Source organism: Trichechus manatus, unplaced genomic scaffold (assembly GCF_000243295.1).
Source record: "Trichechus manatus latirostris isolate Lorelei unplaced genomic scaffold, TriManLat1.0 scaffold00005, whole genome shotgun sequence".
NCBI classification, from domain to species: Eukaryota; Metazoa; Chordata; class Mammalia; order Sirenia; family Trichechidae; genus Trichechus; species Trichechus manatus.
Genome location: NW_004443941.1, coordinates 15,174,030 through 15,186,017, shown reverse-complemented (window position 1 = coordinate 15,186,017; position 11,988 = coordinate 15,174,030). Strand labels below are relative to the sequence as shown.

Sequence of the window (11,988 nt, the reverse complement as noted above, 5' to 3'; positions counted from 1 at the left end):
ATTGACTCTCCTTTGTAGATGACTTTTCGTTTCTCCCTAGCCGCTCTTAAAATTTTCTTTTTATCTTTAGTTTTGGCAAGTTTGATTATAATATGTCTTGGTGACTTTCTTTTGGGATCTACCTTGTGTGGGGTTTGATGAGCATCTTAGATATCTTCTCATCTTTCACGATATCAGGGAAGTTTTTTTGCCAACAGTTCTCTCTGTATTTTCTGTTATCCCTCCCCTCTACCCCATTCGGGTACTCCAGTCACTCGTAGGTTATTCCTCTTGATAGAGTCCCACATAATTCTTAGGGTTTCTTCATTTTTTTAAAATTCTTTCGTCGGATTTTTCCACAAATTAGTTGGTGTCAAGTGCTTTATCTTCAGTCTCACTAATTCAGACTTCCATTGCCTCAATTCATCTCCTGTGACTTTCTATTGAGTTGTCTAATTCTGAAATTTTATTGTTAATCTTCTGAATTTCTGTTTGCTATCTCTGTGGATTCTGGTAGCCTGTTAAATTTGTCATTATGCTCTTCTGTAATCATCTTAAGTTCCTCTGTGGCTTTGTCTGTGTGTTCCTTGGCTTGTTCTGCATTTTGCCTGATCTCCTGAAGAGTTTTGTATAGTAATCTTTTGTATTCTACTTCCGGTAATTCCAAGAAGTTCTCTTCCTCTGGAAGATTTCTTGATTCTTTGTTTTGGGAGCTTGCTAAAGCCATCATGGTCTGCCTCTTTATGTGATTTGATATTTACTGTTGTCTCTGAGCCATCAATAAGGTTATTATATTTGTTTATTTTATGTTTGCTTACTGTGTCCTAGCTTCTTGTTTTGGTTTATTTTGATATGCCCAAATAGGCTGCTCATGTGAGCTAGTTTGATTATTGGCTCTAACGTCCTGTCACCAGGTGGTTAGATCTGTTACTAGGTGTGTGAACCCAGGAGTCCATGTACTTTTCTTGTATGGATTCAGCTCAGGTGTTCAGATAGTTGGTCACCAAGTGTGTGGTGTGGACTCTCACCTACAGTCCTAGACAGGCAGGGGTGATTGGAGTAGCCACAGGTATCTGGCTGCAGTAGGGGGTCACACGCTGAGCAAGGCAGGGGGCTGACGGCTGCCCCTATGTGTCTAGGGGGAAAATGTGTCCCTGTTCCCTAGAGTGCGTAGGTGCATAGGTTTTGCAGCCAGACTTTAGGCACCCAGTACTGTTGGCTATAAGGACTGGGAGGCACCACTTATTCTTGGACCCCTATCAAAGGTGGCTAGGTGGCAGGGATGGAGCCATCAGTCCTCAGGCCACTGATGTAGGTAGGTGAGGACCCTGCTTAATGGGCAGACTGGTGTCAAATGTCATGAACCTTCCATTCCATCATATAGCTGATACAGTTGAAGTTAGGCTTCAATTATATACCCTGTTGTATTGTGCTGATGAGGGCCTACGCTGTTGAAATGGGCCCACACAGGTCTGTGCAGGGGTGAAAGGCATTCAAAGTCCGTGGGCCCCTTATGTCTGTGCCTAGGCAAAGGAGCTGAGGCTGCCCTGAGTTCCTGACTTAGGGGAGCTGGCAGATCATTTTTTCCTTGTTTGTTAATTTATTCCCTCTCCAAGGCCAGGAGAATGGCTCAGGGTGTGTGACGGGTCCTACTTCTGGCCCAGGGAACACAGCAATCGCTGAAGCTGGCCTGGGACCACCTGGTGCAGAGTGGGGAGGAGGCAGGTAAATGGGAGGGAGATTCTTCCCAAACAGTGTTTTTTGATCCACGTGGTGGATTAGATGCATGTACTCATCTTTTGTTGATTGAGTGCTGCTTTGCACAGGTTCTGGAGGCTTGAGTAGACTCTCTGCCACTTGGTCTCTCCCAATATGGAAAACATGTCCCAAACACCACTGCTTGCCTCACTGAGCATGCCAGCTGATCCACCCTGCAGGCTGCTGGTTCCTGCCGGGTCAGGTCTGGCAACTCCTTGCTGCTTCTGAAGCATCTCTTCTTCCCCCTGCCTTTCAGTCCGATTCCTCAACTTTGCCTTTGATGTTTAGGACTCCTAGATTTTCATATATAATCAATTAACTTGTTTTTTCGGGTCTTTGTTGTAAGAGGGACCACAGGAAGCGTCTGTGTACTCAGCCATCTTGGCTCCGCCTCCAGTAGTTAGGCATTTTAGATAAGTAACGACACATATAACCAAGGTATTAGTTGGAAATAGGAGTCTAGATCACGATTGTGGTTGGGGTTGTAGATACAGATTTGGAAGACATATTGTTATAGTTAGATGAGTAATGACCATAATTCCTAAATAATAATTCATGCAGAACAAAAAGTGACTGCCAATATTAGAACTTAGTTCAGGAGCGTGGGCATTTTTTAATATTTACCTGTTGCCCTCCTGTACCCAACCTCCCCCGGTACATAGCCCTGCAAAGAATATATAAAAATAATTGCTGCCAGAAATACATTAGTGCCCTTGAAACATTGTACCAATTGGGATCTGCCTTCCTGATTGAATCTGCATCCTGTCTAGCCAGCCATCCAGACAACATAGGGAATTCTTAGACAAATGCACTTCGTTATTCTTTACCTAGAGTTCCTTTTTTTGGAATGGCTGTTTCTTTTCTTAGGCTGGTAAGGTGGTCTGAACAAATAATGAAGCCTCAAGACTTTTTAAATCTTTAAAATCACGTCCAGAGCAGCCCTAAGCAGCTAGCTCTTTGCCTCTTTCCCCCTCTTACTCCTCCAGCTCTATAGAGTTTATTAAAAACCAAACCCACTGCCTTTGAGTCTATTCCAACTCATAGCGACCCTATAGGACAGAATAGAGCTGCCGCATAACGTTTCCAAGGCTGTGATCTTTATGAAAACAGACTGCCACATCTTTCTTCCTCAGAGTGGCTCGTGGGTTCAAACTGCTGACCTTTCAGTTAGCAGCTGAGCGCTTTAACCACTGCATCACCAGGGCTCCTTCTGTAGCGCTTAAGACCCACTAATAGAATGCAGTCTAAGAGGGCAAAGTGAGAAAACCTCAAGAGAAAGAACCATGAAGAGGACTGTAATATTTTCATTTCTCCCCTAGAGGTTCTACTCTCTCAGCCGGGGGATGGAGTTGGTGAGTCACTGAGATGAGATGCCCAAATTCAGTAAAATAAATACATCTATTAAGAGCAAGATCTTCAAGTTCTAAGGGAAATTTGGAAGAAACTGAGTTAGGTGGTTTAGCACTTAGTGGAAAAGATGAGTTTTGGGTTTGGTTTTAAAGGAAGTAGAAAGACAAGGCTGTGCGGAGAAGCATAGTCAACACTTTTAAGAGGTGAGGGAAACAGTACCAAGGATGTAGAAATTTAAGGAAGAAAAAGCAAAGGAACTGGCAAACAGGATTCCTTATCTAAAATGCATAGTTTGAGTTGGGATTAATGAGAAATTAGGGTAGTTAGATGATAGAAGACTAAGATTTGGAAGTGGAACACCTTGAAGCACATAAGGAGAAAGTTGAACTTTAACAGAGTTATTGTGACGTGATTTAAATAGCACTTACTGTAGATGACATCTCTTATGAGGTAGGTAGCACTGATAACTCAGTTTACATACCATCAAATCTCTTCTTTATGCTCCTTTTTATTTTCTTCTGTAGCAGTAGTTCTAAAACTTTCCCAGCCATAAGAATTATGTTGGACTCAGACCCCTCATCTGTCACGTGGTCATACTGTGGTGGCTTGCGTGTTGCTGTGCTGCTGGAAACTATGCCACTGGTATTTCAGAGACCAGCCATGTCACCCATGGTGGACAGGTTTCAGCAGAGCTTCCAGACTAAAACAGACTAAGAAGAAAGACCTGGTGGTCTACTTCTGAAAAAATTGGCCAGTGAAAACCTTATAAATAGCAACGGAACATCATCTGATATAGTGCTGGAAGATGAGCCCCTCAGGTTGGAAGGCACTCAAAATATGACTGAGGAATAGCTGCCAATTCAAAGTAGAGTTGACTTTAATGCTGTGGATGAAGTAAAGCTTTCAGGACCTTCATTTGCTGATAGGGCACGACTCAAAATGAGAGAAGAAACAGCTGCAAACATCCATTAATAATTGGAATTGGAATGTATGAAGTATGAAATCTAGGAAAATTGGAAGTTGTCAAAAATGATACGGAACGCATAAACATCGATATCCTAGGCATTAGTAAGCTGAAATAGACTGGTACTGGCCATTTTGAATCAATTATGTGATCTGCTCTGCTAGGAATGACAAACTGAAAAGGAGTGGCGTCACATTCATTGTCGAAAAGAACATTTTCATAGATGCCCTTTATCACTGAGGGAATTCTATTTCTAGTTTGCTTAGAGTATTTTTCATAAATGGGTGTTTAACTTTGTCAAGTGCTTTTTCTGCATCTATTGAAAATGATTTTATGGTTGTTGTTACTGTTAGGTGCTGTTGAGTCAGTTCCAGCTCCTAGTGACCCTGTGTACAACAGAACCAAACACTGCCTGGTCCTGCGCCATCCTCACAGTCGTTGCTATGTTTTAGCCCATCGTTGCAGCCACTGTGTCAGTCCATCTCATTGAAGGTCTTCCTCTTTTTTCGCTGACCCTCTACTTTATCAAGCATTATGTCCTTCTCCAGGGACTGGTCCCTACTGATACATGTCCAAAGTACGTAAGACGAAGTCTCGCCGTCCTTGCTTCGAAGGAGCATTCTGGCTGTATTTCTTCCAAGACAGATTTGTTGGTTCGTCTGGCAGTCCATGGTGTATTTAATATTCTTTGCCAACACCATAATTCAAAGGCATCAGTTCTTCTTTGATCTTCCTTATTCATTGTCCAGCTTCCGCATGCATATGAGGTGATCGAAAATACTATAGCTTGGGGTCAGGCATATTTTAGTCCTAAAGGTGACATCTTTGCTTTTTAACACTTTAAAGAGGTCTTTTGCAGCAGGTTTGCCCAATTCAGTGAGTTGTTTGATTTCTTGACTGCTGCTTCCATGTGTGTTGATTGTGGAGCCAAGTAAAATGAAATCCTTGACAGCTTCAGTCGTTTTTCCGTTTATCATGATGTTGCTTATTGGTCCAGTTGTGAGCATTTTTATTTTCTTTAGGTTGAGGTGTAATCCACACTTAAGGCTGTAGTCTTTGATCTTCATCAATAAGTGCTTCAAGTCCTCTTCTCTTTCAGCAAGCACAGAGTTGTGTCATCTGCATATCACATGTTGTTAACGAGTCTTCCTCCAATCCTAATGCTGCTTTCATCTTCATCTAGTCCAGTTTATCGGATTGTTTGCTCAGCATACAGATTGAATAAGTATGGTGATAGAATACAACCCTGAGACACAGCTTTCCTGATTTTAAATTGTACAGGATCCCCTTGTGCTATTCGAATGACTGCCCCTGGGTCTGTGTACAGATTCTACATGAGCACAAGTAAGTGTTCTGGAATTCCTTCTTTGCAGTGTTATGCATGATTTATGATTTTATGGTGTATCTCCTTTATTAATATGGTGATACATGGATTGATACCTTGAACTCCTGGGATAAACTCCATTTGGTTGAAATCCATTCTCCTTTTATATATTGCTATATTGAATGAGGAATATTGGTCTATAGTTTTCTTATAATGCCTTTATCATGTAGTGGTTGCAGGGTTATGCTGACCTTATAAAATGAATTAGGAAGTGTTCCCTCTTCCTTTCTTTTATGGCAAGCTTTGGATAAAATTTATTTTAGTTCTTCCTTAAATGTTTGATAGAATTCAGCAATGAAACCATCTGTGCCTGAAGTGTTATTTGTGGAAAGGTTTTTTACAAATTCAAATAAAAGAAAAATAGATATAGGGCCATTTAAATTTTCTATTTCTTCTTATATCTCTTTTGGTAATTTGTATCTTTCAGTGAATATTCCCATTTCATCTAACTTGTAAAATTTAACAACATGAAAGTAAATTATAAATTTTATGAAATAATATTTCCTTTCGATGTTGGTAGGATCTGTAGTGATGTTTCCATGTTCATTCCTAATACTGGATATATTTTCTCCATTTTTCCTCCTTGATTAGTCTAGCTTAGGGGGTTGTCAATTTCATTCTTTCAGGGAACCAACTTTTGGTTGTGTTGATTTTCTGTTTTCTGTTTTGTGGTTTGAACTTTCATCTTTCATTAATTTCTTCCTCCCTTTTCCTACATTGGGTTTAATCTGCTTTTTCTAGTCTTTTAAAAGTGAAAGCTTAAATCATTGATTTTAAAACTTCCTTTAAATGTTTTAAAATCACCAACATTTAAAGCCGTAAATTTCCCACAGATATTGATGTGTTTTCGTTATCATTCCATTCTAAATATTTCTAATTTTCCTATTAATTTCTTTTCTGGCCCATGATTGTTTTGAAGAATGTTGCTTTATTTCCAGATATTTGTGGATTTTCCAGGTATCTTTTCTTTACTGTATTTTCATTTAATGCTGTTGTAGTCAGAGAACATACTCTTGATTTCAGTTCTTGTTACATTTCTAGATTGTTTCATGACCCAACATATGGTATATCTTGGTAATGTTCCATGTGTATTTGAAAAGATTTGTATATTCTCTTGTTGTTGGGTGGAGCGTTCTATAAATGTCAATTATAGGTTAGGATGGTCTTCATGTATCTTATCTCTCTACTGATTTTGTATCTACTTTTTCTATAGATTACTGAGAGAGGAGGGTTGAAGTCTCTAACTATAATTTTGAATTTCTGTTTTTCCTTTCAATTCTATCAGATTTTGCTTCATGTAACAGTGCTTTTGAAGCAATGCTACAGCATGTTTAGGATTGTTAAGCCCTGGTGGTATAGTGGTTAAGAGCTCAGCTGCTAATCAAAAGGTTGGCAATTCAAATCCACCAGCTGCTTCTTGGAAGCCTCATGGGGCAGTTCTGCTTTGTCCCATAGGGTCGCTATGCATCAGAATTGACTCAATGGCATCGGGTGTAGTTTGGTTCAGGGGTTGATGAATTGACCGCTGTGTCAATCATGAAATCTCCCTTTTTATCGTTGGTAATTTCTTTTGTTCTGGAGTCTTTGTGTCTGCTACTAAAATTTCATTTTGCTTAGTACTTATATAGTGTGTGTTTTTCCATTTTTTTACTCTAACCTATTTCTGTCAATATATGTAATGTGTATTCCTTGTAGACAGCATGCTGTTGGGTCTTGCTTTTTTCTCCATTCTGACAATTTCTAACTTTTAATTGGTGTATTTAGCCCAGGGGTTGGCAGACTATGACCCATACACCAAATCTGCCCTGCCACCTATTTTTGTAAGTAAAGCTTTATTCCCACACAGCTATACCCATTCATTTACATTATTACTTGGTGGCTATTTTTGCGCTACTGTGGCAGGGTTAAGTAGCTGTGGCAGAGACCATATGGTTCTCAAAGTCTAAAATATTTTCTGGCTCTTTACAGAAGAAGTTTGCCAATCTCTGGGTTAGACCACTTACACTTAATGTAATTATTGATACGGTTGGATTAAAATGGACCATCTTACTATTTGTTCTCTAATTGTTCCATCTGTTCTTTGTTTCCTGTTTTTCTGCCTGGTTTTGGATTATTTTTTTATAATTCCATTTTCTTTTTCTTTATTGCCTTATTATTTATGCCTTTCTTTAAAAAATTTTTTTAGTGGTGGCCCTAAATTACTTATAAACAATTAATCACAGTCTGTCATCAAATAATATTATGCCACTTCATGTGTAATGCAAGAGTCTTCTAGTAAACCCACTGCTGTCAAGTCATTTCTGACTCATAGCAACCCTATAGGACAGAGTAGAACTGCCCCATAGGGTTTCCAAGGCTGTAATCTTTACAGAAGCAAACTTACACATCTCCTGTGGAGTGGCTGATGGGTTCAAACAGCTGATGTTTCCGTTCACAACTGAGCATTTAATCACTGCACCACCAGGACTCCTTTGAATCTTATAGTTGTATACTCCAGTTCCTCCTTCCTATCTTTCATGTTTCTGTTGTCATACATTTCGTTTTTAGCTGTGCTCTAAACTCGAAATACATTGCTATTCTTTTTTGCTTTTGTCAGGCAGTTATCTTTTAGAGCAATAGAAAATGAGAAAAATGTCTTTAATTTTAAACATTTCTGTAGATCTTCACTGTCGCCTAAGGTTCCTATCTAATCTTTTGAGTTGCTGTTGTCAATTTGATCCCCTATAGATAGTGCTTAAAAAAGCACATGCTCAAGGCAGACATACATGCTTTACTAGTTAAGCTAAACTATTGTTCGGTTTTAAGATGTCTTCAGAGGATATTTTTTGTTTAAGGTTTAAAGATTGTATATTGGAATAGTTTTAGGGGTTCATCCATCCTCCATGGCTCCAGAAAGTCTGGAATCCATGAGAATTTGAAATTCTGTTTTACATTTTCCCCATTTTGATCAGGATTCTTCTATGGAATCTTTGATCAAAATGTTCAGTAATGGCAGTTGGGCACCATCCAGTTTTTCTGGTCTCATGGCCAAGGAGGCAGTTGTTCATGTAGGCAATTAGCCACACATTGCATTTCCTCCTCCTGTTCCTGACTCTCCTTCTTCCTGTTGCTCCAGGTGAATAGAGACCAGCTGTGCTTTGGATGGCCACTTGCAAGCTTTTAAGACCCCAGGTGCTGCACAACGAACTATTAAGCCAGTTCACTAAGATGTCCCATGAAACCATGACCCTAAAACTCCAAACCAAGGAACCAAATCCCATGAGTTGTTTGGTTATACATAAGCAGCCTCAGCAGCTTCTCTTTCTTTTTTTTTTTTGTTCGTTGTTGTAAATATACATATCCATAATAATTGACTGTGCAACCCTACCCTTAATGTGATTTTTTTCATCACTGTTAACACCTCTCTTTCCCGCTCCCAACATATAAGAAACATATATGTTGAACATATGCTAGTATGCTGAGCAAGAACTAATTTTTTTACTCAAGTCACTAACATAAAGCTTTAAAATCGTACTTTTCCACATTATTCAAGATAACAGTAAAACTATATCCTTACGTAGTATTTCATGACTTTAAAATTTTTAATCTATATGTATGTGTGTGTATGTAAAAAATCAAACTTCAGTATAGTTTTCTACTAATGAATCACTTAACCTCTCCTAACTATGATGTTATTTAAAAAAACCCATTGCCATCAAGTTGATTTAGACTCATAGCAACCCTGTAGGACAGAGAGAACTGCCCCATAGGGTTTCCAAGGCTATAATTTTTGTAAGCAGATTGCCACATCTTTCTTATTTAGAGTGGCTGATGAGTTCAAACCTCTGATCTTTTTGTTAGCAGCTGAGCACTTAACCACTGCACCACCAGGGCTCGTTACAATGTTACTTAAATTTCAGGATATTAATGCTATTTGCCCTGGATTTCAGGGTAGTTTGAGATTGGCGGAGGTTAAAATTGGATAAAATCGCCGGAAAGATGGGCCCTATTTTGTGTAATTGTTGGTTTTTTCACAGAAGATTTAATGTATAACTAAATGTGATTTAATTTGAATATTTTATATAAATTCACCAATCAGGAAAAAATATGAGATCACAGCTCCAGAATCTGTTTTGTTATGTTTTGTTTTTTAAATTACATATACCTTAAGGTCTGTGTAGATTAGTGGATTAGATTATTAGGTATATGTGGATAAGTAGGTTAGTTATGGAACCGTTTTTTCCATTGTGATAAGTTTTGGGGTCAGAAACGCTTGTGTTCAGATCCAGCTATGTTTTTACTAATAGGCGGGTGGGAGTTGGAGGAAGCAGATACTAACTCAGCATTGTAGAAATATGTTTTATAGTCGTCATTATTTATATTAGATTTTAAGTCTGTTACCCCATGGTATCTGCATCAGTAAGCATATAATACAGGGTGATAAAGCTATTAAGAAAACAATGTACATGTTTCGACTTTTAAATTCTACTTAAAGCTAAAAAATTAAAGTTATCACCTGTTGATACATGTGTGTTTAAACACATACTGTCTTTTGAACTATTCAAAATTAAAGTGAATTTTGAGTAGAAAGGAAAGGACAAAAAAGTGACAAAGGGCATATGCCAGCTGTCTCTTAAGAAGTTTCCCCAGCCTCCCACGCTACAGTTCTGCTTGCATCTTATTGGCTAGAATTTATTCCATGGCCACAAGGAAGGCTGAGAAATGTAGTTTTTAATCTGGGTGGGTCTGCGCCTGCTAATTATATTATGGAAAAAGAGAGAACAGGTCTGCAGTAAAACTAGCAGTCTGCCCCGCTTGCCCAGCTAGAGTAGCTGCTTTGTGTCCCCACAGCACTCTAATGAAGCCCTTAGACTGTATTTTAATTTGTTTGCCTTCTCCACTGGATTATGGATTTCTCAGAGACGGTGTTTTTTATCTTTTTATCTCCAACACCTTACATAAAGTTTAACACATAGTATGTGCTCATAAATCGTTGAATGAATGAATAAAGACATTAGGAAGATTACAGCAAAAATATCAGTTGTAAGCAGAAGGGGATATTTAAATATCCATATGAACTAGGGTTCTTTCTTATGTAGTCATTGATTCCTGTTTCTTATATTACACTTCATTTTTTTTTCTCTTTTCTCTTTCTATTCCATGCAGAGAAGTGGCCTTAGGAGAGGGCATGGCTTCTCCTTCCTTTGTAACGCCTCAAAATTGATCGACTACGTTGATAGAACACAGATGAGGTTATTTAAAAAAGGTCATATAATTCTTCTCTGTGTTATAAGGCTTTTGTTTTCCACAAGTATTCTTAACACGGATAATGTCTTACTCTATTGTCATTTTACAACCAGACCAAATGAAAAAATAAAACAAAACCATCTGCTGGCCAGTTGATTCCGACTCATGGCGATCCTGTGCGTACAGAGTAGAACTACGCTCCGTGTGGTTTTCAAAGCTGTAACCTTTCAGAAGCAGATCACTAGGGCTTTCTTCCGAGGCACCTCTGGGTGGATTCAGACTGCCAGCGTTTCTGTTAGTGGTCAAGCACTTAACAGCACCACTGAAGACTACTGATTTCACCACCACTACGCAGACATACCAGAGCCCTGGTGGCGCAGTGAGTGGTAGAGTGCTTGGCTGCTAAACTAGAGGTCAGCAGTTCAAACCCAGCGGCCGCTCCACAGGAGAAAGATGTGGCAGTCTGCTTCTGTAAAGATTTACAGCCTTGGAAACCTGATGGGGCAGTTCTACTCTGTCCTGCAGGGTCGCTGTGAGTCGGAATTAACTCAATGGCCAGGGGTTTGGTTTTGGTACCCAAACACAGACCGCATACTTATATACCTTTCTAAAAGGACACTTAAGAAACGTGCGAAGAAGATAAATACAGTCACCCTTAGGTACTTATTTTCTAGGAGATAATCCACCCCTCTCCCAGTCGCAGTTTTTTGCAGCGTAAACTTGTTTTTAAAAATAATAATAATAAATTATGAAAAACATTACTCTGGTGTCAGATTTGGAGAGTAGGTAGAAGATTTGAATTAGGAAAGATGGACTAAATTTTATTTTAATTCATAATCTCTTGATTATGTGGTAAAAGATACAGGCAAGTACAACCTGTGAATTCTTATTCTTTTGAAATAGCAGAAAATGAGAAAGAAACTATTATAGCTGTAGCTTGGTGGTTTTGCTTTTACAGAATATCTCTAGCAATGAAGAGAAAGGGTTTTGAATGGGTGGAATAAGAAGAATTAACTGTTCTACCACCTGACCTCCTTTGTTATCAGATGGAAGTTAGTTTAGTGACAATAATTATTATTGGCTATTTGAATGCTAATAATATGCCTGGTGCCTAGAAAATTCTGGGTTTGGCCTCTATCCCAGTAGACATATAGTCTAATTTAGCAATCAGATTTTTTTATTAAAGGTCAGATCTTCCGATAATTATCTCTGTAAGTAGAATACATGTTCAGTGGTTTAAACAGAATCTCGTAGAAGCTTTCCCACTGAAGTTGATTGTTGGGTCAGTTTGGCAAAGTGGTGAGTCATGCTTCGCTAACCAACTCAA

General features: G+C 38.9%; 1 protein-coding gene across 2 annotated transcripts in view; it reads left to right on the top strand.

Annotated features, from left to right (window-relative positions):
- The window catches only part of SOCS5 (suppressor of cytokine signaling 5), a 63,002-nt gene that overhangs the window by 11,906 nt on the left and 39,108 nt on the right, over positions 1-11,988 (top strand). The gene's annotated exons all lie outside the window — the stretch shown is intronic.